This window comes from Canis lupus, chromosome 28, assembly GCF_048164855.1.
Source record: "Canis lupus baileyi chromosome 28, mCanLup2.hap1, whole genome shotgun sequence".
NCBI lineage: Eukaryota > Metazoa > Chordata > Mammalia > Carnivora > Canidae > Canis > Canis lupus.
Window position 1 is genome coordinate 25,064,782 of NC_132865.1, and position 21,959 is coordinate 25,086,740.

General features: G+C 37.7%; 1 long non-coding RNA gene across 3 annotated transcripts in view; it reads right to left on the minus strand.

Moving 5' to 3' along the window:
- The window catches only part of LOC140620301 (uncharacterized), a 106,374-nt gene extending 87,627 nt beyond the window's left edge, over positions 1-18,747 (minus strand). For all 3 annotated transcript variants that reach the window (XR_012020081.1, XR_012020080.1, XR_012020079.1), the window contains exons 1-3: positions 18,613-18,747; positions 16,874-16,968; positions 7,937-8,043 (exon numbers count right to left, since the gene is read on the minus strand). This is a non-coding gene — a long non-coding RNA (uncharacterized lncRNA). The remainder of the gene's footprint in view (positions 1-7,936; positions 8,044-16,873; positions 16,969-18,612) is intronic.
- Between the last annotated feature and the right edge of the window lie 3,212 nt (positions 18,748-21,959).

Genomic DNA, 21,959 nt, shown 5'->3' on the forward strand with positions numbered 1-21,959 from the left:
CATCTCTACAGATGTGCTCATGTGATTCAAAGTGTTCTTATGTTTGGGACACTCACCCATTCTCCATAATAGCCATCTACAAAACTTCTACCTATCCCTATAAACCAAGTCACAGCCATGTTCTCCCAAGAAGTCCCCTGTCTTACCCAAATTAAGCATTTTCTCTGAACTTTCTAATACTTGGTTATACAGTTCTCCAGACCCTTAGCACAAACTAGTGTGGATTGTAGTCACTTAAGTATATTTTACTCCTATTACTAGGTTATAAAAATCTTGAAAGGGATGCCTGGGTGGCTCAGTGGTTGAGTGTCTGCCTTCAGCTCAGGGCCTGATCCCAAGGGCCTGGGGTGGAGTCCTGCATCCAGCTCCCTGCAGGGAGCCTGCTTCTCCCTCTGTCTCTGTCTCTGTCTCTGTCTCTCTCTCTCTCTCCGCCCCTCTGTCTCTCATGAATAAATGAATACAATCTAAAAAACAAATCTTGAGGCAAGAAAGATACCTTATTAGTTTTTGTTTTCTCATTAGTACCTATGCTATATCTCGCACATAAAAGGTACAGTTTTTCAAATGAATGAATGAAATAAATGATGTATATGTCTAGTGCATTATACTATTCATTATATTCTATTTACATATGCTACCATTCAACTACAGTTTATGTAAATGAGCCATTTCAACATTTCCTTGGGCATTATGCAATTATTATCATGTGTAGCAAATTCTTGTATCACACTCTCCACATTATTGCAGGCCAGTTTCCTTACTAAGATAAATTTTTAAAACTCTACCCAGGATGGAGGTGTTAACTAACCTTATTGTGGTAATCATTTTGTAATATACATGTGTATGAAATCATCACATTGTACATCTTACATATGTTAGATGTCCCCAATATCTCAAAGCTAGGGGGGAAAAAACCCTACACAGATGTTCTTCTCTTACTCTGGAATCTGAAAATTCTAATTTATAACACAGAGAATAATAAGTCCTAATAGAAATGAATTCCATTTCTCCTCCTTTAGGCAAAGTTAGGTTGTATCTCCTCTTTGTTTCAATTCATACATATATAATAGCAATTATTTCTACATTTTTATATTTTATGCTTTCATCTTTAACTCCCCTACTAGATTTTGAGCTTCTTGAAGCTGATAACCATGTCTTAGCTCTCTACTGATCAACCTATAATAATTAGTTTACATATATAAATACATTTTATTTACTTTATTTATATTTATACAGTTGATGCTTAAACAACTTGGGGGCTAGGGGCACCAAAACTCACATAGTTAAAAATCTGCATGTAACTTTTGACTCCCCAAAACTTAACTACTAATACCCTACTATTGAAAAAAGCCTTACCAATAACCTAGTTAACACATACTTTGTGTGTTACATGTATTATATACTGTATTCTTACAATCAAGTAAGCTAGAAAAAAGAAAATGTTAAGAAATTATAAGAGAAAATAGGGGAACCTGGGTGGCTCAGTGGTTGAGGGTAATTATATAATAATTATGCCTGGCAATATTTTCCATTTAATAAATATTATTGAAATAAGGGACAATTTTTTTTACTAGAGTATAGTTGACATACAATGTTGTATTAGTCTTTGGCTATATGAAATAGAAATTTGATAATTTTATACATTATACAGTACTCACCATGTTAAGTGTAGTTACCATCTATTACCATACAAGGTTATTAAATATTATTGACTATATTCCCTATGCTGTACTTTTCATGCCTGCAACTTCTTTATTTTATAGCTAGAAGTTTGTAGTTCTTAATCACCTTCACCTATTTTCCCCATTCCCCCACCTGCCCTCTTATCTGGCAACCACGAGTCTGTTCATTGAATAGGAGTCTTTCTGCTTTTGTTTGTTCATTTGTTTTTTTATATTTTTCATATAAGAGAAATAATACAGCATTTGTCTTTCTCTGTCTGACTGCTTTCCTTAAGCTTAATACCCTCTAGGTCCATCCATCCAGGTTCACAAATGGCAAAATTTCATTCCTTTTTACGGCTAAGTAATACTTCATTGTGTGTATATATACCACATCTTTATCCATTTATTCTTTTTTTTTCCCATTCATTCTTTAAGTTACTTCCTTACCTTGACTATTGTAAATAATGCTTCAATGAACAAAGGGGCATATACATCCTTTCAAAATAATGTTTTCCTTTTTTAGGGGTAAAATTTCACCCAGAAGTGAAATTGCTAAATCATATGGTATTTCTATTTTTAATTTTTTGAGGAACTTCCATACTGTTTTCCATAGTTGCTACACTAATTTACATCCCCACCAACAATGCGTGAGAGTTCCCTTCCTTCTATAGATCACGAACACTTGTTATTTCTAGTCTTTTTGATACTAGCAATTCTGACAGGTGTAGAGATCTTTCATTGTGTTCTTGATCTGCATTTCACTAGTGATTAGTGATGTTAAGTATCCATTCATGTGTCTGTTGACCTTCTGGATGTCTTATACAAAAGTGTTTATTCAAGTCTTCTGCCATTTTTTAATCAGACTGGTTTTTTGGTATTAGCTTATAGGAGTTCCTTATTCTGGAATTTAACCCCTAATGAAATATATCATTTGCAAAGATCTTCTCCCATTCAGTAGGTTGTCTTTTTGTTTTGTTGATGGTTTCCTTTGTTGTGCAAAAGAATTTTAGTTTGATGGAGTTCCAATAGTTTATTTTTGCTTTTGTTTTCCTTGCCTCAGGAAACATATTCAGAAAAATGTTGCTAAAGTCAGTGTCCAAGAGATTACTGCCTATGGCTTTTTTTTTTTTTTTTTTTTTAAGGAGTTTTATGGTTTCAGGTCACACATTTAGGCCGTTAATCCATTTTGAGTTTTTTCTGTATGGAGTAAGTGGTTCAGCTTCATTCTTTTACATATGGCCATTCAGTTTTCTCAGCATCACTTATTGAAGATACTGCCTTTTCTCCATTATGTATTTTTGCCCTTTTTGTCATAGATTACTTGACCATATACGTATGGATAGTTAGCAATATTCTTCTATCCATAAGCATTGTATATCTTTTGTGCCATCTTCAAGTTCTTTCATCAATGTCTTATCATTTTCAGAGTACAGCTCTTTTACCTTGTTGTTTAATTTATTCCTAGGTATTTTATTCTTTTTGATGCAATTGTAAATAGGATTGTTTTCTTAATTTCTCTTTCTGCTTCTGTTTTTAGTATATAGAAACATAATAGACTTCAGTATATTTATTTTACAACCTGTGACTTTACTGAATTCATTTATTCTATTAGTGTTCTGGTGGAGTTTTTAGGATTCTTTATGTAGTCTCATGTCATCTGCAAATAGTAACAGTTTTATTCCTTCCTTACCAATTTGGACTCTATTTTTTCTCTGATTGCTATTACTAGGACTTCTAGTTCTATGCTGAATAAAAGTGGCAAGAGTGGGCACCTTTGTCTTGTTCCTGATCTTAAAGGAAAAGTTCTCCATTTTTTACCATTATCAGGTTAGCTGTGGGTTGGTCATATATGCTTTATTATGTTCCTGCTCAACCCAGCTTGTTGAGTTTTTATTATAAATGGAAGTCGAATTTTGACATATGCTTTTTCTGCATCTATTGAGATGACCATATGATTTTTATCCTTCATTTTGTTAATATGGTATATGATGTTGATTTTGCATATATTGAAGCATCCTTATATCCTTGGAATAAATCTCTCTTGATTGTGGTGAGTGATCCTTTTAATGTATTGTTGAGTTCAGTTTGCTACTTTTTAGTTGAGGATTTTTGTATCTATGTCCATCAAGGATATTGGCCTGTATTTTTTTTTGTGTGTGGTGTCTTGTTTACCTTTAGTACCAATGTAATGCTGACCTCATAAATTGAAATTTGAAATTTTCCTTCCTCTGTTTTTTTTTTTTGATGGTCTCTAAGTTCACACACATTCTAAAAGCACTACATTTTTACTCCTCCTCAGATACACATTTTAGATATATGATATTACATTGCTTATTTTTTGAGTCCCTTAACTAATTTTTAATATATATTTGATTTTACTACTTTTGTCTTTTAACCTTCATACTAGCTTTCTAAGTTATTGATCTATTTCTATAGATTTGCTTTTATCAGTAAATCAGTTTTTTTTTCTTTTCACAATTTTCTTCTAGTTATGGCCTTTTCCTCTTCAAGAAATTCCTTTAACATTTCTTGTAAGGCCTGTTTAGCAATTAACTTTAACTTTTGTTTGTCTGGGAAATTATATCTCTCCTTTTAATTTGAAATGATAGTTTTGCCCTGTGTAGAGTATTCTGGGGTATAGATTTTTTACTTTCAGCACTTCATATATATCATTCCACTTCTTTCTTAATTGCATAGTATCGGCTACAAAATCAACTTATCACCTTATGGGATTTTTGTTGTTGCTGTTGTTTTTTCCCCTTGTACAGAACTAGTTGCTTTTCTCTTACAGCTTTTAAGATTTTTTCTTTATCTTTAAACTTTGGCATTTTAACTATTACACATCTTTGTTTGGGTGTCCTTGTGTGCATCTTGTTTGGGGTTCTCTGTGCTTTCTGGATTAGGTCTGCTTTCTTTCCCAGGTTAGGGAAGTTATCAGCTACTATTCAAATAAGTTTTCTGCCACTTTCTCTCGTCTCCTTCTGGGGCCTCTTTAATGCAAATGCTAGTATGCTTGATATTATCTCAGAAGTCCCTTAACCTCTCCTCTTTTTTTTTTTTTTTTTTTTTTTGATTTGTCAGCCTTTATTAACCAAGAGCAAAGCCAAGCCCTAGAGTTTCCTTTTTAAAAACCCGACCTTGTTTATGGCAAACAATGATTTAATTATATGTTCAATACTACAGAACAAGAATTGATCACTTTCTAATCACTTATTCTTCTGAGATTAAAATACAAGTGTAAAACGTTTAAAATAAGATTCTCCCCAATGATTTAAAAAACAATTCCAATTGAAAGACATTTCAAACACTATGTGAACTCAGGACCAAAAAAATACCTTAAAACATTTTACCTTTGAGGTAGCACAATAATGCTGAATTAGATTTCTTTTATTACAATGAGCTTATGAAAACAATGAGGAAATCTACCTTTTGCTTAAGGTGGGCTAAATGGTTTTCTGCAAATCCCCCATGAGGTTAGTGACAGTTTTCTCCTTTTTTTTCTTTTCTTTTCTTTTCTTTTCTTTTCTTTTCTTTTTTTTCTAACCTCTCCTCTTTTATATTAATCCTTTTTTTTCTTTTTGCTGTTCATCTTGGGTACTTTCTATTACCCTGTCTTCAGAATCACTGATCTGTTACTCTGCATTATCTAATGTGCTGTTATTCCCTCTAGCATATTTCTTGTTTCATTTATTTTTCAACTCTGATTGGTTTGTTTATATAATATAAATATTGTTTATATTATCTCTCAAAGTTCTCACTGAATTTATCAACTCTTGTCTCAAGTCTAGTCAGCATTTTTATGGCCATCATATTTAACTTATATAGATTGCTTAATTCCATTTTATTTAGCTCTTTTTCCAAAGTTTTGTCTTTTTCTTTCATTGGCACGTATTCCTCTATCTCCTCATTTTGTGTGATGTTCTGTGTTTGTTTCTATGAATTAGGTGAAACAGCTACTTCTCCCAGTCTTGAAGGAATAACTTTGTATAGGAATGTCCCCTGTGGAGACTTGATGTGCTTGGCAGTTTTGACTAGCTGACTGGGGCTGTAGAGGGTGTAAGCTGTGGGTTCTGGGACACATTGTATTTGGGCTGCCTTGGTGGGATGGCTAGAGCTGTAGTGGGCTCATCCCGGGGTATATTCTAGTGTGTGTCTCTCTGAAGCCACCTTGGTCAGATGACTAGAGTTCCAGTGGTCATGGGTGGGTGGCCATTTCGGGGGACAGCTGAGGCTGCAGTGAGCTAGGGGACCAAGGCTCCCTGAAGCAGTGGGCTAGCTAGAACACTCAGACTTTTGCTCTTGTTGGTGCTATCAAGGTGGAGGGGGAGCATACACAGTGTCACTTGCCAGCATCTCCAACCATTTGGTAGATGTTATAGAATGAGTCCACTTATAGTCGAGTTTTCCTTTAAACTGTGTCTTCTAATGAATAAACATTTTAAATGGTCAATGCCTTTCTTCTTATTTTAATTCCAGTATAATTAAGATACAGTGTTATATTAGTTTCAGGTGTACAATATAGTGATTCAATAATTCCATATATTAAATGGCCAATGCTTTTTATCACTAAAAAATTGTTTTTAGACCTACTAGGAGAAGAAAAAGAAAAAATGAAAAAATGAAAGCAAAGATACTAAAACCCATTGCTCTGAAAGGAGTAACTGGAGATGAATATGCAGCACCTATGAATGAACAGTAATAAGCCAATAGTCAAACATGATTCAAGTTTCACAGAATGTTACAGTTTAATATTATTGGTTCATGGTTTGATATTATTTAGCCATAATATTAGCATAATACTGCACTTATTACAGTTTAGAACTTCATTTCTCAAACCTGAGTAGTAAACAGACCTCTTTTAAAAATAAGACTCCTCACGTATATGGAATTGTTCAATCACTATATTGTACACCTGAAACTAATATAACACCACATGTTAACTGGAATTAAAATTAAAACTTAAAAAAATAAATAAAATAAATTTAAAAATTAAAATGACTCCTTCAGTCTCACACTGGCCTTAATATGTGTTTACTATGCTATTATTTAAACATGTATAAACTTAAAACAAATTACAAATATCTTACACTTATGGGCTTCATATAATTTTGGGGGGCTTCATATAATTTTTTTGACCTTCATATAATTTTAAGTCCAAAATAAACTTACAAAATAAACTTACAAATTCAAATTACAAAACCAGAAAAATGAATAAAACTCAAATTAACAATGTGATTATCTCTTTTTCTGAAACCAAATTGCCATTTGCAATGAGACAGTGGTGCCCACAACTAAGATGGGCTCTCTTGGGTTCCTGTGCCACTATCTAAATATGCCTCCCCTCAGATGACTCTGTTTTCCCACTACTTTTCTCTGGCCAGACATTATTCTTCTTACAAGCACAGAATAACTCATTTGGCCTTTACTTGGCAATTTAGTACGAATACATTATTTATTAAGCTAACCACTACTCTTATCATCAGCCCCATGAGAATTAGAGTAACTCAATGCTATTTTACACCTACCCAATAGTAAAGATAAAACTAAATATTGTCATGAAACTATTAGACAATATTCTGTTATAGTCATCTAGCGTTTCATAATATGCTCACGTTAACATTTTAGAAGATTATCGTCAAATAGAAACCATCAAATTTGATCCAAGGGCCTGCCTTCTTCAAGAATATAGGGCTCAAAACCCACTTAAAAAAATGCTATCCCAAGAAATTTCCCCCATTGTGAGTTTCTGTTCAAATCCCATTCACAAAAGTACGGGGAACCTCAAAAGTTCTGTGTAAGTTAGCATATTTAAAAGCAGTGATAGATGTGTAGCATCTTCAATATGAGCCTATTTCTTCCATTTACAATAGTTTTTCCTCTCTCCTCTCTTCCTCCACTGCTTAACTCATCCTTCTTTCTTTATTTACCTACTTTTTAATATACTCTCTTCTACCTTTCCTATTCTAAGTTTGGACATTATACAAAATTGCAGTGTAATTCCAAATAATTTCAGATGTTCCCTGTACCTTTGGTCTTGTTAGGATTAGTAGCCACAAACAAGGGGGAAAATTTTTTTTTTCCATCCCTGGCGGCATGGTAAGATGCACAGCATCTGACATGAAGATTAGGTGACTTATGCTATATCCCAGTTTCCAAATTTCAACAAATGCTTCTCTGAGAAAACTCATTTGTTTTAATTGTACACAAAATAAAAACAGATACCCTTTTATATGAAGCAAAGTTTAGAGGAAATGATAGAAATCTCCACTTACATGTTGCTGAACATCCTTATCTTGTTGAGGACTAAATATTTCCACTGAAGATAAGCTTGCCTCTTTCATGCCAGCAACTGTTTCTCACCTTCCACAGGTCATGTAGGCTCAATGGCAGACAAAACAAAACTCTGTTACAGAAAGGTCTATAAATTCCCAGAAATATCCTTCCTTTCTCTTCAAACCACAAAGAAATGGGAGAGGCCAAGGTATCCTGGGCTCCAGATAATATTTCTCCCTTCAGAGAAATAACTGGTTATCTGCTTGAGCTGGCCAGTGGGCAGCGTACTGAAACTAAGTATGACTACAATGAAATGGAGTTGATTATCCTGTGACTCAGGGCATCTATAGGGGATTTCTAGAATATCTTGATCACCAACCAATTCATTGGAATGAAAAGTCTCCTAAGCAGATTTCTTTGAATGATGATTCTGGTAGGGGTGTGTATCTGTGTGTGTGTGTGTTTTAATAAGACATGGATCAAATACCACTACTTTGAAAAGTTTTCCTTGATCTTTCTTGTTAAAACTCATTTTCTTTTATTTCCATAAATGTGCCTCTATTGAATATTTGCCATTCTAATTCATATTGTGATTAGTTGATTAAAAATTATTTTATTGCAAGCCTCTTGAAAGCAGGAGTTAATTTTAATCACATTCCTCAAGTTCTGTGCTGGTGCCTACAAATAGAAGGTATTTGATGCTGACTGGACTAAAAAACTGTTAAGTTGTTGCTTTGGTCATGAACAAGTTCAAGGTTAGCAAGTCTGTCACCTGGTCTTTAACTATGGCTGCTGAGAAGTTAGGCTTCATGAGATAATAAATGCTGTGTATTATTATTATTTTACATGTCTACCACCTAAAGTTTAAGGACACATTGTATCCATTATATATGTGAAATGACTTTGAAAACCGTAAAACTTTACAAAAATGCTAGTGGTGACTTAGATTCTGAGATAAACCAAAGGTACAGCATTTCCGTGGCTAGGTAACCTTGTGGCTAGGTAACCTTGTAATATAGTTTTCATTAAATGAGGTTGTTTAAAAAGTAACATGTTTCGGGCCCCTGGGTGGTTAAGCATGTGACTCTTGATTTCAGCTCAGGTCATGATCTCAGGGTCTTGAGATCAACCCTTGCATCAGGCTTCCCATGGGGCATGGAGTCTACTTGAGGAGAGTCTCTGTCTCCCTCTCCCTCTGCTCCCACCCCAGGCTCTCTTCCTCTCTCTCTCTCTCTAAAAAAAAAAGAAAAGAAAAGAAAAGAAAAGAAAAGAAAAGAAAAAAGAAAAAAATTAAAAGGTAGTGGTAAAATCTCATGGCTATGATTAATTCATACTCCACTAAATTTGAATTCATCACTATGATCATATAAATTGAAATATACCTTTGCTCTACCAATAGCACATGGTTTTGCTTTAAAAAAAAAAAAAGCTGTTTTCAGAGTATGATAGCCTACATAAACTATAATAAAGCAAAGTTGTTACAAATGTTATAAAACATTTTTCAGAAACTGCCACCAAGGACCTCTACTTACCAACACTTTGGTCTAATGAAGGGGTATCTCTACAGCTACTGAATCTGAAAGCATTAAAGATGTCTAGCTATTAAAATAGCTATTTACTTGCACTTTTCCTTTAGCACAATTAATAAGGTATCTTCCACGTAGTATATTTTAAATTATTACAGACACAAATCACTGGAGAACCTAGGAAATCCAAGTTACTTTATACCACAATGACCGAAAATCACTTCAAAAAGACAGGAATGAGGGATCCCTGGGTGGCGCAGCAGTTTGGCGCCTGCCTTTGGCCCAGGGCACATCCTGGAGACCGGGATCGAATCCCACATCGGGCTCCCAGTGCATGGAGCCTGCTTCTCCCTCCGCCTATGTCTCTGCCTCTCTCTCTCTCTCTCTGTGACTATCATAAAAAATAAAAAAAATAAAATAAAATTCGGATTATTAAAAAAAAAAAAGACAGGAATGAATAACAAGAAAAATAACCTTCAGTTTTTACAAGCATTTAAGTAAAAAACCTGATTACATTCACAGCAATCTACTATTGTAAAACATGATATGAAATGTAAAATTCAGGAATCCTTTGAAATTAACAAAGAGAGTTCAGAAAGACCAAGATTGCAGGAAACTTAACCCCACACTGCTACTGTCAGAAAATCATAAATACCGGCCCGTCAACATTTGGGTGTGCTACTGTTATTAAATAGCTAATATTTGAGGGACTTAAAACATCACCCAATTATGTAAACATTGAACAAAAAGAAGTCTCAAATTATGCAACTTTCAGAGCAAAAATAGAGGAAAAACTCATGAAAGGTATCAAGGAGCTCAGATATATTTCAATGAGTTGTAGTTACCTATTTTTCAAATTGTTTTTATTGGACATTTTAAGTGGGACAATGATAGAACTATTTTCTAATTCCAAATTAAAAAATAAAGCAAGGCAACACAGTCAGAAGCACTCCCTAAAATTGTCACTCAAGTGGGGGAAAAACTTCACATTGGGTCTGAGAAAATGTATGATCAAAGACAATGATGCATGCAGGGAAAGGAGAAATACTGTGAACTTTAATTTTAAGGAATAATATCTGTGATCACACTTCTAGTCTTTCATCATAAATTTTATGGAATAACATTTGAAATGTGCTACGAAGTATTCATGTTTTGAAGTAAGCTATAAATATAATTCTCCATAAATGAAAATGCCACATTACTGTATTTAAATGTTTTCTCTATCAGGCCACATTCTAATCTTCTCTCTCATGAACTGATTTTTATCTGTCTTTTTTCATTACTCTGGTAGAAAAACTAGAAAATATAGGTAAGCAAAAATGAAGAGAAAACATTTCATATTGTCATCACTTGGAGATAAATAATACAAACATTTTTGGTTTTCAGACTTTTTAAAGCTCATATGGTCATTGTACTATAACCTAATTATTTTCCCCAGTTACTATAATGTAGACATCTTTCCATGCCAATAATAGACATATCACCATTTTTAGCCCTTCATAATATTCCATTATATGTATATATCACAATTTAACGAATTCTGCATCAATACGATGCAGGCTGGCTGGGTCCGAGGATCCAGAGAGAGTTACAACAGGACGAACCAAGAGGGTCCTTGGCTTTACACAGGGTAGAAACTGATTGTGAGCCAAGAGGAAGGGAGAATAGAGTTTATTGAAGACCAAGAGAGAGTGCAGTAACAGAGCATCTGGCAGACTTGAGAAGGAGAGTGAGTTTGTCTTTGCTTAGGATCTGGGGTTTTTATTGAGGATTGTGGTCCAGTGCACATGTCTTCACAGGCATCCAGGAACAAAGACAAATGTTTAGGTGTCCCCCATTAGTCACATATGCCCTAGAGCCAGGGCTCTTGGTGAGTCATTAGTCTTAGAAAACATTCAGTTCATGAGGACCCCTCCAGGTCACTTAGATGTTCTCTGTTGTGCTGGAAGACTCCAAGGAAATCATTAACTCCTTGACCTTTACAAGGAAAACATACATTATCTGTTATATAAGGCACATGTGAGGTGGGGGTGTAGATCCTAGCAAGAATAGAGGCAACAGTAAAGCAGTCTTTCGTGGGTTCCTTTCATGAAGTCTCCCTGTCTCAAATAAATGTTTGGGGTTATCATAAAAAGGTGATAAACAATTTATTCTCTATCCTGTACCTGGAACCATCTCTTGCAATACAAATCGGGCAAGTCACTCCCTTACATTTTACTCCTGGGCTCTTGGGCAGAGGGAAAGACCTTAACTCTTTCCACAGCCTATAAAACTCTGGGTAAGCTGGGTTCTGGCTCTACACCAAGAACCTCCTACCCCTCTTCCTCTCATTTGTTCTAGATTTTCTAGATGTTCTAGAATTTTCTCCCTGGTCAAACAAGCCAATAATGTGTTTCTTTCTGCCTCAGGAACTTTGAGCATAGCTCACCTTTAGCTAGAGGCACTCACGGTCTAGGTTCTGCACTTCCTTTACCACTGCCTACCCTGCCATTGTTTTTCAGTTACTGCACTTCATACTATCTGAAAACATTCTCCATTCTTTGTGGTTTTCGTTTGTTTGGGGTATTTTTTTTTCTGTCACCCCTCTTAGGCTATACATAAATTCTTACACTGTTAGCACAATATCAGGTACATGCCAGCCCCCTCAGTAAGTGTTTATTGAATTGACTAGTTAATTCAAGACAGAAACTTAACCAAGGGCGTCCTTCCTGTCTCAGCTGTGTCTTCAGAAGCAGCGTTTGCAGAGAGAAGAACGTTGGCCCAGGAGTAAAACAGCCTGTTCTAATCCTGGGCAAATTAAAAGTCATCAGGGGAAAACTTCCCTTAGCTCTCGCCCCCTCTCTGCCACAGCCACGCCCTTCCAGATAATACTCAGCGATTTTCCTTTGTGGTATTTACCAGGGTTGTTAATTATTCACACACTGTTTGCCTTATGGAGGAGGGAGGTTTTAAACAAACTCCGTGGGGGCCAGGACTGGGTCTAAGCCCCGGCTGGGGTCCCAGCTCTGGTGATGATGCCTGGCATAAAATAAAAACACAGAACAGTATTCGCTGAATGAAAGAAGCATTGGTCTTCTCTGGGCTGAAAACACTGGAGCTTTAGAATGATAAAAATTTCAACCCTCTATGTTTTATCTTAAGAGCTGGCGGTACAATTCTTAGGAAATAGCTGAGGGGCCTTGGGGAGTAGGTGAGCACCCGGGGCTGGGAAGGTGCTGAGGGAACAAAAGAAACCCCTGCCCGGTTCTGGTTCTGCGTGATAAGACGAGAGGAATTTGCTTAGCCTCTGAGAGGGAGGAGCCCAGTCGCTGTTGACCTAAAACTGGGGCACCAGGTGAAGGAGGGAGGGGGGCGGAGTGCAAATTCCCTTGGCGGGGTCTGGGTGAGGCGACTGAAGGCGCAGGCCGCGCTGTGGGGGTGGCGCTTGCGGGGCGGGGGGAGCCCTGGGGAACCCGGGAAAGAGCCTGAACGCCCCCCTGAGTCCGTGTGCCCCCCCCCCCGCCCCGGGGCAGAAGCACAACCTGAGACCTTGAGACCCACAAAGTAAGGAAGCCAAAGTGTGGAGCTAGAGGTGACTTTGAGACTGTAAACTGCCCAGGAATTTAGAGAAATCGGCCTCAAGCCTTGGAACTGAGGGATTGATTGCATTTTTCTCTAAACCTCAGGGGACAGGGAGACCCCAGGTCACACGTGGAGTAAATCCGGAAGGGACTCCTGGGGTGCCTGGGTGGCTCAGTCGGTTAATAAGTCAGACTCCTGATTTGGATTGAGGTCATGATCAAGCAGCTGGTGCTGGCTCGGTGCTCAGCAGGAAGTCTGGAGATTTCTTTATCACTGCCCCATCCCCCTGTCTGCACTTGGACGCTCTCTTTTACTCTCCTTCTCAAATAAATAAATCTTTAAAACAACAACAACAACAAAACCAGCAAGGGCCTCCTATTATTTGTCACCCATATATGACCTTAGTTGCTGCTTATCCTTATACCACTTTGGAATTGGGGGGATGAGAAAAGAGGGGAAGTTGGAATGAGAGATCAAATCCCTTATCACCAGATACCAAAATGTCTCTTCCTACTTGTCTTTCAAGGGATAACATAGTAATTTAGTGATTTACAGTCGTTGGGCAGAAGGTGCTCTATAAATAAACGCATATCCTTCACAGTTATAATTAAGTTACTCAAAGTAAACTCCAAATGGTTTTCTTGATTTTTACTTGATTACTCAAACAGATATTGCCATTTTGAATTTTATTTTCAAAAATGATTTGCTATACTGCATTCTGCTCTCTACCTAGAGAATAGGCTGTGAGGACAATCCTATAAAAATCTTTGATGATGACTCATAAGTAACTGCCAGCAGAAAAATCTCTGATATGAAGAGTACTATTCTTTACATTTTGTAATCTTAGAGCACTGCAGGAGAAAGGAAATAGTTGCCCATTCAGACACAAATTATTAGGATATATAAATAATTTCTTTTCCCCAGAACTCAGTAGGCTCAGTATGTTTAATACAAGGTTGTGTTGTAAGTGTGAACACATCCAGGTTTCACTACTGCCAACAGATCCTGTTTTTATTGGAACAGCTCTTCCTCCCAGGAAGAAAGTTTTAAAACTTCCTTGCCAAATTCGACCAACTCCTAAGTCAACATACACTAATGCATTCCCTCCACTGCCACTGGCTTCTGAATGGAGAAAAGGGAATTAGTCAGAGGCTTCTTTACTGATTCTTCAGTACACTTATTATATTCAAAGTAGCTTTATTGATTATAAGCCAGTAGAGAATGACCTTCATGTTATTCAGAAAACTAAAACCATGGTCTACAGTTATTCAAAAAACTTCACTCCCAGCATAGATGACATTATTTTAAAATGAGGAGTAGTCTATTACATAGAGTACATATTTGCATACATGTGAACTTGACAAATATTAGGAAATTATAATGTTTATGATTACTGGGGTGCCTGGGTGGCTCTGGGAGAGCTGGGGGCCAACTCTCGGTTTTGACACAGGTCATAATCTCATGGATAGTGAGATGGAGCCCCACTTTGGGCTCTATTTTTTTCTTTTTTTAACATTTTATTTATTTATTCATGAGAGACAGAGAGAGAGAGGCAGAGACACAGGAAAAGGGAGAAATAGGCTCCATATAACGATCTCAATGTGGGACTCCATCCCAGGACTCCAGGATCATGCCCTGAGCCAAAGGCAGATAGATGCCCAATGGCTGAACCACCCAGGCACCCCCACATTGGGCTGTATGCTCAGTGGGGATTCTGCTTGAAGATTCTCTCCCTCTGCCCCTCCCCCCACTCATGCTCTCTTACTCACTCTCAAATAAATACATCTTTTTTTTATGTTTATGATTACAGATACTGAACAGAAATTGAGTATGATAGAATAATGACACTCCTCCAGCCCCAAAGATATCTATGTCCTAATCCTTGGAATCCGTGAATGTTGCTTTACATGGTAAGAGGAATTAAGATTTCAAATGCTAATCAGTGAATAGATTATCTGTGATTATCCGGGGTTGTTCTGGTAGGCCCAATGTAATCACAAGGGTCCTTAAAAGTGGAAGAGGAAGGCAGAACAGAGTCAGAGTATGGAGAGTGAGTATGGAGGAGTCATCAGAGAGATGCAAAGTTGCTGGCTTTCAAGATGGAGGAAGCCACAAGCCAAAGAATGTAGGCTACTTTGATGAGCTGGACAAGGAAAAACAATAGATTCTCCCCTAAAGCCTCCAGAATGAACACAGCCCTGCTGACACCTTGACTTTAGGCCATTGAGACTTGGATCAGATTTCTGACCTCCAGAACTATACAATAAATTGAGTTGTTTTAAGGCACTAAATCTGTAGGAATTAGTTACAGTAGCAGTAGGAAACTAATACAGTGAGTCTCATTATTGTTTATTGGGGGGACTTTAAAAGAGTGAGAGTTTTATACTTTCCAGATTCTATATAATATATACATACTACGTTTGTAATTGGGAAAAATCTTGTGTTTATTTTTCAAATAATACTAAAATGGTAATGAAGGCAGGGGTAAATTTGAGCATTTAGGCTAAAAACTGACAACACCCTAATTGTTCAAGTTCTTAATATCGCTTATTGAGAAAATTGACTTATGAAGACTCACACAACAAAAAGTGGCAGTTTATTTCAATAACTTATAAGCGACTAAAACTCAATTTAATATTTATTGAGGACCAAAAAAATATATATATATATTTATTGAGGACCTGCAGAGGACCAGGCACCATCTGTATACATCAGCTGACATGCATCTTTTCCATAGAATTCCTTAAAGGGCAAAGCATGGCATTCCCTCTACAGGAGAGTGTGCACCACTTTCTGACATAATTCCCTCGCTTGAGTTTCCTCTGTGGTGCTTGGTGGCTGTAGCCTTCTGACCTGGTTGGAAGGGAGGTTGTCAGACATGATGAGATGGTGCAATGGGTTTTGCCACCCTTAGAAGAGAGGGTGGCACTGGCAGGAGAGGGATCTAAGTGGGTAGAAGCGATGGATTATTTCACAATCCATTACAACACTAAGGAGACTCGAAGTGTCCTTGTTAGTTGCAACATGCTGGCTTTCTTATTCTCCTTTGGTAATTTCTCATCAGGCTAGGTGGACCAGAGGAGAGATATCTCTGAAGGGGGCAGTAAACCAGCCACCTCTTCTACATTTGCTCCAAACTCTAATAAGGCATGTTACCTAAGGCTCCCAGTGCTTTGTCTAACCTAAATTCTTCCCACATCCGGTTTTCTCTCTCCAGGCAGTTTATCTGGAGCACACTCTCAACGCTTCAATCCTCCATCTCACTCCTGAGCCTCAAACTGTCTACTCTCCATCTCATGCTATTCCCTCAGCTGGAATACCCTTCTCTTCATTTTATTTTTAAGGTTTTATTTATTTATTTATTTATTCATGAGAGACAGAGAGAGAGAGGCAGTGACACAGGCAGAGGGAGAAGCAGGCTCTATGCAGGGAGCCCGATGTGGGACTCGATTCTGGGTCCCCAGGATCACACCCTGGGCTGAAGGCGGCGCTAAACTAATGAGCCACCCGGGCTGCCCCCTTCTCTTCATTTTAAAATTGTTTTATCCTTCAGAGCTCAGTTCAAATGCCAACTGCTCTTTGCAACAATCAGTGAAACCATGTGCCAAGGACTTGCATGTATAATATTGAATTGGTTCCCTTTGAGTCTTGCTTTCTCATCTTACACTGTGTTTATTTGAACTTGGGGTCTGTACACCATTGGTGCTGCTGCCTAGAACCTCCTTCCAGTCAGGGCCCATGGTTGATGATTCCTGGCTCCTTGGTCCCTTAGCTCTAACCCTAAATCTTTATATTATCACTTATTTCATCCTGCTTCCCAACTAATTAGTTACTGTTTTACATGCTTACCTCCTCCATTCTGACCCCATTGGCAGTTTTTTGAAGACTGGTATCTCACCTTATCTCCCTATGAGATGTATATCCACAACGTTCAGCATGGAGAGCTTTTTAAAATAAAACATATTCATATATTAAGTTACAGAACAGTGATTTCTTCTTCAGCTTCTCCTACCCACGAATATTGACAGTCAAAAGGTTTCAAAAACTTTAGAGTTTTCTTTCTCCAATACCACCAGTCTTAATGTGAAAAGTTCACACGCGGGTGTCACAGCCTGGAATTAGGAAATGCTACTAAAATTATGGCTTGCTGCTACAATTTTTTTTTAAAGGTTTAACTAGCAGGACCTGTTGCTTAATGACGTGGTGTAATGAACCTTGTAGAAATGTCTCTAGGATTTCAAGGTGGATTGGTGGATAATATCCCTGGAGAAGCAGGGTAGGGAAACAATAATCTTTTTCAGCTGAGCAGAGACCACCCTTGCCTCTCCTGCTGAGCTCATTTCAGTCTGCTAAAACTTGGAGGGCAGGGAATGGGCATATTCTGGGAGACCGGTTTAACCTGTTGGCTCTAATGCTCAGCTGAATGAGGCAATGATAGTTCAAGCTGGATTTGAGACTCGTTGAAGGCAGTTATTGAAGAATTTCAAAGCCAGGTAAAAGAAACATTGATATAAGTGAAAACGAAGCAAATTTCCCACAAGCACTTTGGTTGTTTGAAGAATAAGTGGGTCTCATATTTCTCAGAGAACATAAATTGTTTGCCGCCTTTCAGGAATGGCACCTCTCCAAATTATATTGCTAATTTGCCCTGGGTGAGGCAAAACTCTAAAAACTAGTACATGTTTACAAAATAAAAACTCTAATGTAAAACATACAAAGTGATATCTCCTTTGTCAAAATCTGTTTGTTTCCAAAGTTAAGGATTATTTTCTATTCCTTGGATGAATTTTCTGTGTGTATAAAAGTAAATTTTTTTTTCATTTATTTTGCAAATCTACATAAATGTGTAACTTGGAAAAATGAGAATATATTTGCCCAAAATAAAGCTTCCTCATACCTTTTTTTTTTCCCCCTGAAATGAATGTTTCCAGAAGCAGAGACTTTTTTTGTGGAATATGTTTTTCCATTTGCAAATGTAATGAAGGAATGAATTAAAAGAGCCATGACTGTCTGTCACTGGAGAGAGCAGAAAGTAGAAACATATAATCATTTTTCTTGTACCCTCTCTCAATGACCTTCTTTCTCCATCAAGAAGGAATGGTTGCCAGCATCTGTAGCATCCCTTCTGCTCTCTGGTGGTAAGAAGGAAGAGGCTCACAAAGGCCTCATGCTCCAAATTTTGGAACCAAACATACTTGATTTTCATCTAACAAAGTAGGAAGGAAAGGCAGTCATATACAAATACAACCATTTTTCTTTCCAATGCTTTCTTTCTGAAATAAATACCCAGCTATAAAAATGTTAGCCAAAGAACACATTCTAGGATACTTAGGAATTTTTAAATTTTATTTATTTATTTATTTATGATAGTCCCAGAGAGAGAGACAGAGAGAGAGAGGCAGAGACATAGGCAGAGGGAGAAGCAGGCTCCATGCACCGGGAGCCCGACGTGGGACTCGATCCCAGGTCTCCAGGATTGCACCATGGGCCAAAGGCAGGCGCTAAACTGCTGCACCACCCAGGGATCCCACTTAGGAATTTTTAAAGGGAGGAGGATGAGAATTTCATAAACTTTTGATTCTACTCACCGTTTCCAAAGGCCAATTTTGTCACAGCCATTAGCAACTGTATTATAATTTCAAGGATTAGTGAAGGTTTCTAAGAGCGTTGGTGGACCAAGATCCTTCAAGCTCTCATTTCAGAAAAAACTGAATGGGGAGAAAAAGGAGGGGGAAGGAGTGGAGTGAAAATAGGAATTTTCCAGGCACATTCTTCAGGTTAATGTTTACTGACATAACTAGGCTCCAAGTCACAAGTTAACTAACCAAATCCTAATTATATTTCATGGAGCAAATTTAACCCTCTGCAACAATAGTGCTCAAACTTTATTCCATCAGAATCACAGGATCTTGTTAAAACACAGATTGCTGGGCCCTACCCTCAGGGTGTCAGACTCGGTAAGTTTGGAGTGAGATCTAAGCATTTGTTTTTCTGACAAGTTCCCAAAAGATGAAGGTAATATCGTTGGTCCAGAGACCCCACTTTCAGAACCAAGGTCCATTAGCAGTTATTCACAATCCTCACTGTGCCTCAGAAGACTTCTTTGGAGGTTTTATAAACTCCTGATACCTAGGCCCCAACCTAGATCCAGTGAAACAAAATCTCTGGGGTTGATCTTGTCAAAGACTTCTCAAATCTGGATCCTAGTTAAAGCAATAAGGGTAGATTTTATTTAGCAATAACTATTGAGATAGAGAAGAAGGTCCAGCATGAACTGAAACCAAATTGTCAAAACAAGCATCTAGATGTGTTAAGCCATCTGGGTTTGATAACTGGCACTTATTCAGAGGAGAAACAAACTTTTCCTATCTTTTTTGTTTGTTTTTAAGATATTCTTTTTAAGTAATCTCTACACCCAACACGGGTATTGAACTTACAACCCCATGATCGAGAGTCACATGTTCCACCCACTGAGCCAGCCAGGTGATTCAAACTTCTCCTATCTTTAAAGCAAGAGGCAGAAGAACAAGTTAGAGCATCCTGCAGCCACCAAAGTTAGGCCCCTACCCCCCTGTAGGGGACTGGGAGGTAGGGCAAGAGTTAGCTTTTTGAAAGTTTGCATCTCAAAAAAAGATTCTTGAGAAGACTATTCTAGGTGGTAGAGATTTACATCTCAAAGGGACAGAAAAGATTTATAGTTGCAAGCTTTCTAAAGTAACTGCTCTAAGAGAGGGTTAAGGGGCCCTATCTGCCTGTCACCAGGTTTTGGCTAAAATAAACAGTAAAATCTCCTGACAGCATTGAGCTTTCTCCAGCAGGAATTTAAGGGGGCTGCTGTTATGATCCCAGAGATGCCGTCTTGAGCTGTTAGAAACTATGCTAGTGTTTCTTCAAGTCTCTTAGTGTGTGTGGAGGATGAGGTGAGGGAGCAGAAGCATGGATGAAATAATTTAGGCAGAGTCTGTAGGTTTTACAGACCAAGGTTGAGGCCTGATTGAGAAGAGGACTTAGAGGAGCCTGAGTAGAATTTGGTCAAGAAAAGAGTTTGGCATCTGTATGCTGAAGCTTGTCCATAGATGATTCTAGTGACCACGGTTAAATAATAATAATTCCTACAGTAAGGAGATTTACAATACTTGAAGAAAGGCAGTTTGCTTAAATGTATTTCTAAGTTATTCCTAATACACAACTGCAGAAGTGATTGGCAAACAGGAAAGATTTCTGCACTGCTCTATGGTGTGGACATACAGCATTTCAGAGCAGCTGCAATTACCTTGTATTTCGTAAAGTAGCATTTCATTCAAGTTCCAAATCAAGGAAGATAAGGGACTGAGCAGTAACTGCAACAAACACCCCAAATTCTTTTTTCCTTTTTTTCTTCAATATTGAAAAAAAGGGACATCTGATTATTGGCTGTGAGAGACCTAGTACAAGCCTTTACCTCTCCGTGTCCAGAGTTACCCCCACACCAAGGGAGAATCATATCAAATGGCATCTCCTGGCTGCAGCACTTTTGTTCATGGGAAGTTATGCTAAAATACATACCAGATGCATCATTGAATGGGATAAGGATTAAAAAGAAAATGCAGTCTAACGGCAATTTCTTTAATAAAAATAAACTAATTGTGAAATCTGCTATGGACTGAATTATACCCCACCACACACAAATTCATATGTTGAAATCCCAACCCTAAACATGACCATTTGGAGATATAGTTTTTAGGGTTAAATGAGGTCATAAGGGTGGGATCCTAATTTGATAGGATTGGTGGCCTTATAAGAAGTGGAGAGTGGAGATCTCACATGCATGCACTAAGGAAGGTCATGCAAAGACACAGTGAGAAGGCATCCATCTGCAAGCCAAGAAGAGGGTCCTCACCAGGAACCAAACTGGACAGGACCTTGATCTTGGACTTCCAGCTTCCAGAACTGAGAGCAATAGATTTCTGTTGTTTAAGCCATTTAGTCTATGGTATTTTGTTATGGCACCCGAAGAAGACTTAAGACCAGACCAATTGTTGGTTCTTTTTTCATTCATTCATTCATTCATTCATTCATTCACTCACTCACTCACTCACTCATTCATTCATTCAACAACTATCTCTCTTTTAGGCACTGGAGATTTAGCAATAGTTCAAGTTCTAACCTTTGAGAAGGTTCTATTCTAGAGAGGAAAAAAATCAAAACAATAAGTAGGTATGTGAGAAAGGGTGGTCCATGCTATGGGAAAAAATAAAGCAGAGTAAGAGAGATGGAGGAATGTGGTCAGGGAAGGCCTCAATTATCAGATGACTCTTGAGCAGAGAACTGATGGAAATGAACCATGGATTATCTGAAAGAAAAGGATCCTAGGAAGAGGGAATAAGTGCAAAGATCTGGAAGTAGAAAACACTTGACAAATTCAGGAGATAGCAAGGAGATCAATGTGGCTGGAGCTGAGTAAGCCAAGGAGAGCATAGTTGAGTGACTTGGGGGTAGGTGCATTGCACAGACTCTTGTAGGTTTGTGTTAGGACTCTAACTCCTACTCTGAGTAAAATGGGAAGCCATTGAAAAGTATTTGCATGTAGAAGTGATATGAATTTACTTCTAGTTCAGATGACTCCCTCTTACTATTGGCTAAATGGTGGTGGGATGGGGAGAAGGCCAGAAGCAAGTTTTGATAAAACTGAATAGAGGCTTATCAAAAGTTTTAGTGTATTTTGGTTTGGCTTTTAAAACAGCTAATGGATGCATCTTTTGGAGGGGCTCATGATGATTCTGTTCATATCCTTTGGGTAGTAACAGATGAAATAGAAAATAAATTGCATTTTTATTTACACCCAGGAGCTAGGATTTATTTCCCTTTTGACCTTAAGTTTAGGCTCTTTCTTTTTTTTCCCAAATCTTTATTTAAATTCTAGTTAATATTGCTTTCAGGAGTAGAATTTAGTGAT